Consider the following 6,342-nt stretch of genomic DNA (forward strand, 5'->3'; position numbering starts at 1 on the left):
CTAGTTACCGTGCCCCGCGCCCCCTCCCGGGCCGGCTGGGGGGAGGGGGTGACCCTCATTACACTGGGGCGCGAGCGGAGCGGTGGGGAGAGAGCGGAGCCGCTCGCCGCACCCCCCTCCCCCCGCGTCTCTCTTCAGGGGAGAAGGCAGCAAGCGCGACCTGCCCCGGCCTATTCCGCCGCCGCCTCCTCCTCACACCCCCACCGCGCGCGCCCCCGCGGCGGCGCGTGCGACCGAGCGCTTCGCGCCGGCCCGCGTGCGGCTGGGGCCCCGAGTGCGCGCGCACCCCTTCCCCCACGGCGCGCGCGCTCCCTCGCCTCACTCTTCGGGGTTCAGGGCGGGTGAAGTCGGGCTCGCGAGCGCGCCGCCCAATCAGCGGCGCCGCCGCTGCCGCCCCCTCCCCTCCCCCTGCGCGCCCGACCGCTGCCCGGGCCTACGGGCCGCCCGGCTGCCCGGGCGGGGCCTGAGGCGGGCTCCCCAGGGGCCTCGCGCGCCTCCCCGGAGTGTCCGGGCCTGCGGGCGTCGTGGGTGGCACTCCGATCCCCTCGCCTACCTCGGGGCGCTGCGCCGGCCCCGGGCTGCACACGGTTCCAGCATCCTACCCGTCTCGAGCCCCAACCCCGGCGGCACCTGGCCCGGCTGAGGCCTGTCCGACCGCCCCGCCAGCCCCGCTCGGGCCCGCGTCAGTCCCGGCCTCCATCTTAGGTTACAGCCCAGGCTCCTCATCCACTGGGCACCTGCCCTCAGCCCGCTCGGCTCGGCCCGAGGCGAAGGCAGTCCCCCTCCTACCGCGGGGCTCACCTGGGGGCTTGGGCTGGGGTCTTCGAGGCCTCAGGCCCCGAGCAGGCACGGCCGCAGGTGAACCCCCTGCCCGGCCGCACCCCAAACCCACACCACCACCACCACAGACCAAGCTGAGCAGGAAACAAAATGGAGGCAGCAGCTCGGGTCTGCCTCGCCGAGCCAAGCCTGTGCAGCCCAGGGCTCCCTCCTGCCGCAGGCCCGACGCCCGCGAGGCAGGGGGCTGGCTCGTCCCGGGCCCCGCGGGCAGCCGCCCTAGAGCAGCGCAGGCAGGCCGGGGACTCGGCCCTGCGGTCCCCACGGCCCCTCACCCACCACCCCTTCCCTTCCCCCTCCCCCCATCCCTCTCCCTCCCCCTGCCCGGCCGTGCGGGGTGAGCGGCTCCAGGGAGCCGGGTCGGGTCGGGTTACCCGCGCGGGCACGGCCGGCCCGGCCGTGGCCTGGGCGGGGGATAAGGCCCGCGACCCCCGCGCTGAGCCCACCCCCCGCACCCGAGCCGGGCAGCCGCCTGACAGCGCGCCCGCACCTCGGCCTGCCGCCGGCGGCCCCCGCCCAGGGAGGCCGAGTCCCCAGCCCGGGCACCGCCGGGACGAAGCTCCCTCCCCACCCCCGGGCCCAGGGGTCCTCGCAGCCTCGGGCGGGGCGAGGGGAGCGCTGGGGGAGGGGTCCACTAATCCCTGCACCGCCTCCCGCGCCTAGGCTGGGTCTGGGCCTGGCACGGCGACTCGGGCCGCGGGCGCGGGCGGGCGTCGGGAGGTGCGTGCGCGCGGGGCAGGGGACGGACAGGGGGCCCGGAGGGGCCGCGCCTCGCACCGCAGACGCTGCAGTTCTCGGCACCCAGGCAGATGGCCCTCTCGTGCCACCGCCGCCCGGCGCAGGCCGCCTGCTCCGCAGCCCTGCTCCCCGGGGAGCGCGCGCCTCGCCCCTGCGGTCCGGGCATCGGGACCCCGGCGGAACAGCGCTGGGAGGGCGGACCGCCGGCTGGCGCGGCCAAGCCTGCTGGCCTCATCCCGGGCCTGGGGCGCTCTGCTCTCGGGCGCCTGGGACCTCGAGGCCTGCACCCAGCGCTCAGGGCCCCGCAGCGCCGGCGGCGGCGCGTCCGGTCATCAAAGACAGCGCAAGGGCAGGTCTGGGAAGCCGAGCCCAGCCTGACCCCGCGACTCCAGCCCCCCAGGCCCTTCCCCCAACCCGGCCCGACCCCGTCGCCCCCTGGGCTTGCTCCCTGGCAAAAAGCTCACCTCGGGAACTAGCTGGTCCCTAGAGTGCTAAGCGCACCCTCACTATTCCAAGAAAACCACAATCGACCGCCATAAAAATTTCGCCTCCTCCAGAAAGCCTTCTGTGATTAGAGTTAACTCCATCGCAAAGCTGAGGGCACCGCCCTCGAGAGCCACGTGACTATCATTCCTCCCAGGGCTTAGTAAATGTGCATAATTATTGCCCCAGTGGAGTGTTTACCCGCAGCCCTTCTCTCTGTTAACCGTGAGCCCACCTAGGAGAAGGGCCACTTTCGGCGTTGCCCTGTGCGGCAGCGGCGCAGGCCTCCCTAAACCCCATCCTTCAGCCTTCCCCGACCTTCATCCGAAGACTGGCCCCGTAGGCTTGGAGCTGGGGATGCCCCTAGCCGCCTGCTCTCCAAGGCCCACAGTCCAGTCATGGAGACTCACAAGTCAACAGATCCTTAGCACACCATAAGTGGGGGATGCAGACCCTGCCAAGACAGCTAGTAGGCTTTCTCAGAGGGAAGGAGCCCCCCTGAACCAGAGTGATGAGGGGGGCACTGTGACCCCACGGGGCCTCCCTCCCTCTGCTGAAGAAAATGAGGTACCCTGCAGGCTCCCAGGGGCAAAGTCAGGTTGGCAGTGTTCTGTGTGCTAGGATCAGCCAGAGAAGAGCTGGGTCTACACCTCAGGGTCTCGCCCTAGAGGGACCAGCCCTTTGCTCCTCTGAGGAGTCACTCCTGCTAACCCCATCTGGGCAGTTCAGTGGGGAAGCTCTGACTGGTTCCTTCTTCACACCTACTCATTTGAGCTGGTCATTTCTGACTGACATTCTGACTGACATCCCCCTGCAAATGATCCAATTCATCAAGGTACCTTTAAACCCTTTACTCACCCACAGACCATCCTAAGTGCCTGAGAACTGCCACTGTATGCCCTTCAGCCAGTCAGGTAACAGCTCCATGCCTCAGTTTCCTCGCCTGAGGCTTCCAATGCGCAGGGCAGCTGTGAGGGTCCCGTAAGGCAAAGCTAAGTGTTAGGTTCCTGTACAGACTAAGCACCTGATGAATGCTGAAATGTAGTTCATTGCTTTGTTCAGCAACCTTTTCCTGCATCCCAGGTGGTATACCAGACACTGAGGAAACACAGGATGAGATGCCTGCCTCAGGAAAAGACACCTCAAGAAAGATGCTAAGGTGTGAAGAGGGGCTGGGACAATGGTTTCTCCCAGAGCTAAGCTCTGGACGTCACTGCCCTCCAGAAACGCCTCTTTCCAGCCTGCCAGCCCCGGTGGAAGAGGAGTAGGGGCTAAAGGGGGACAGGCAGCTGGACGTGGACAGGTTTCTGACAGGTCTCAGGGAGACGACTGGGAGCCCAGGGAGAACCTCGTGGACTCCCTGGAGTGACCTCAAGGAGCCTTCCTGCCTCTTAGAGTAGACCTTGGCTGCAGAGGTCTCCACCACAGCAGGCCCTCTGGAGCCTCCCCGTCCAGCAGGCCCTGGCCAAGCACCTCGTGTGTCCCAGCACCGGGCTGAGGAGACCCACAGGCCGTATAATCTCCCAGGGACACTGGCTGCTGGAGTGGGGTCAAAAGGGATAGGGCCCTGTCCTGCCCCTCTCGTCTCAGCTCAGGGATCTTTTCTGGGCCTGTGCCTCCCATCCTTAAGACAGAGATTAGAATCAGTAAATACTTGCTGTGTCTGTCCTGCGTACTGGACACCGTGCTGGGTGTCCTGCCCCAGCACCTGACACACATTAGTTCCTTTAACCCTTTAGTGGCCCAATGAAGAAACGATGTCCAAAAGATCAAGCCTTTCCGCAGAGTCTCAGAGCCCTAACTGTCACGTGGTGTGATTGGCCTCACCTCCCTTGCTCTTCACCAGCATACCCTCCAGACACTGTGAGAAGCCCTAGCACAGGGTCTCACCTACAGGGGCTCAGGAATTTGAGTGTTGGGCAAAGTGAGAGTAGCTTAGCCTCAGTTTCCTCATCTGTAAATTATGGTTACTGGTCATTCCTACCCAGATGAGATAGATACCTGTTGGGACATTTGGCCAGTGTATAGCAGCTCCTTTTTTCTGAGACCTGCCCCCCTCTCATTCATGAATTCAACAGATGTTTATTGAGGTCCCCCTCACAGCCTTGTGGGGAAGGCAGATAAGTAATGACAAAGCACTGAGAGAGAAGCCAGAGGTGCTGCGGGAGCTGAAGAGGGCTCCGGGGCAGTCAGGGAGGGTCTCCCATGGGAGCGGCATCTGGAGGGAGATATGTAGGAATAGCCAGGAAAGGAGGGGACAAGGTAGAGGTTCCAGCAGAAGAGCCCAAAGAAAGACCAGGCTTTTGAGGAACTGACCACAGTTCAGTGTGGCCAGAGGCTAGTGGTGGGCAGGGGAGAGGGAGTGTGGGTACAGTAAGACAGCTCTGATGGGGATGGGGAAGGCCACAGGGGCCTGACTGCAGGGCCCTGTTGGTCAAATTAAAGAATTTAGGCTTTATCTGGAGGGCAGTGGGGAGCCATGGACGGTTAAGGAGCAGATTGAGGACTGCATCTGTGCCATAGAAAGTTCACTCTGCCAGAAGTGTCCAGAAGAGATTAATACCTCCTCTAGAAACACAGCCCTGCCCAGGGACTTGCCTCTGGGATATGCTAGGGCTATCTTGTTCCAATAACAATTGTGGCTTTACCTCCTCTGTGCCAGCTACTCTCCAAGACACCGTCTCACTCCATTCTGAGGTGGGCACTATTGCTATCCTCACCTTCCAGAGAGGAAGCGTGACTCGCTCAGGGCCAAACTCACAGCCCCAACTCCCACTTCAAGCTCTTCATCCCTACCGGACAGAAGCAGCATCTGCTTTCTGACTAGACAGCCGGGTTTTGGAGGAAGTATGGAGGCCTTTGGTAATTAATCCCAAATGCTGCTGGTAAACACTACAACCATCCCTTCAGATGGTCCAGGAATTGTTTCTTTTCTCTCCCCACCCAGTGGTTTCCCCAGACTGAATCAGACTTCCACTTAAGATCAAGGAAGGCGTGGCCACATCGGAAGCGGCATACGTCCCTCCAGCAGTGTCCTTCTTACTCAAAATACCAGGTTTCTGTCTGCTCGCCTGACCCTGAAGCCCCAGCCCCAGCCCCAAGGACTCCAGTTTCCACTTCAAGTGTCCTTTCTCTCCAACATTCTCTTCTGAAAGCCCTGTGTGTGGAGGCCACTAATCCCTGCCCTCATCACTTCTGCAGCTGCCCAGGGAACACACTATGCCAGGACAGGCTGCGTTCCAACCAGCCTGTGCTCTTGCTATCCCTCTGCCTTTTAGCCTGTCAGGCAAACTCCTGCTCATCCTTCAGGGCCCAGTTTAGAAGACTTCTCCTCCTGGAAGTCTTCCCTGATCCCACCCCTAAAGACATCCATTTTTCCCTGAATGAGCCCCTGCAGTAACTATTAACTTCCAAATCTGGTCCCAGCAAGACTCAGGGCATATGCTTCTCTGACCTCCAGTGACCAAGCCCAAGATCGAGGCTCAGAGTAAGTGCTAGAGAAACACGTCCTAATGCCTGATTTATCTCCTCCCCTCCTCTCCACGCTTGTGTCTCCATCAGACAGAAGAATTATGCTTCAAATTATGGACCAAATGGTTTGTGCAAAACTTAAACCCTCCCTAAAAGGATTCAGGGATGTTTGGGGGAATACACAGGCCTCTGTGTCAGACACTTTCAGAAAGTACAAGAGAGGGGCCGGCCCGGTGGCACGGCAAAGTCCGCACGTTCCGCTTCTCGACAGCCTGGGGTTTGCCAGTTCAGATCCCGGGTATGGCCATGGCACCGCCTGGCAAAAGCAATGCTGTGGTAGGCATCCCATGTATAAAGTAGAGGAAGATGGGCATAGATGTTAGCTCAGGGCCAGTCTTCCTCAGCAAAAAGAGGAGGACTGGCAGTAGTTAGCTGAGGGCTAATCTTCCTCAAAAAAAAATAAGTAAATAAATAAAAAGTACAAGAGAATCTACAGGATCTGGAGTCAGATAGATGTGGGTTCCAATCGTAGAGAGGCCACTTACCAGGCAAGTGCCCTCCCCTCCCTGAGCCACACAAATGGAGCGGGTGTGCAGATTAATATGTGAGTGTTGGCAGCGCCTGGCACAGGGCCCCGCCCAGAGCGGCTGCCCACCGGATACCTCCTTCAGATGCCACCAGCCTCCTCAACCCAGCATGTCAGACTTCCCTCCCCTCCCCCAAACCTGCTCCTTCTCTGGGTGTCTGATTTTGTCAGATGAACCCTCAGCCTCCAGCCAAGCACTTCTGAACGTGTCAGCTCCAAGGGGAGGA

General features: G+C 61.5%; 1 protein-coding gene across 11 annotated transcripts in view; it reads right to left on the minus strand.

Moving 5' to 3' along the window:
• The window catches only part of NSD1 (nuclear receptor binding SET domain protein 1), a 167,199-nt gene extending 165,028 nt beyond the window's left edge, over positions 1–2,171 (minus strand). For 2 of the 11 annotated variants that reach the window (XM_070570266.1, XM_070570261.1), the window contains exon 1: positions 802–1,123. The gene's annotated coding sequence lies outside the window, so the exon portion shown is untranslated. Of the gene's footprint in view, positions 1–8; positions 418–553; positions 1,152–2,039 lie in introns of those variants that run through there. The other 9 variants (XM_070570264.1, XM_070570260.1, XM_070570273.1 and 6 more) reach the window with 8 other exon arrangements.
• Between the last annotated feature and the right edge of the window lie 4,171 nt (positions 2,172–6,342).

The sequence above is a fragment of the Equus przewalskii genome, chromosome 13 (genome assembly GCF_037783145.1).
Source record: "Equus przewalskii isolate Varuska chromosome 13, EquPr2, whole genome shotgun sequence".
In the NCBI taxonomy this organism is placed as follows: domain Eukaryota; kingdom Metazoa; phylum Chordata; class Mammalia; order Perissodactyla; family Equidae; genus Equus; species Equus przewalskii.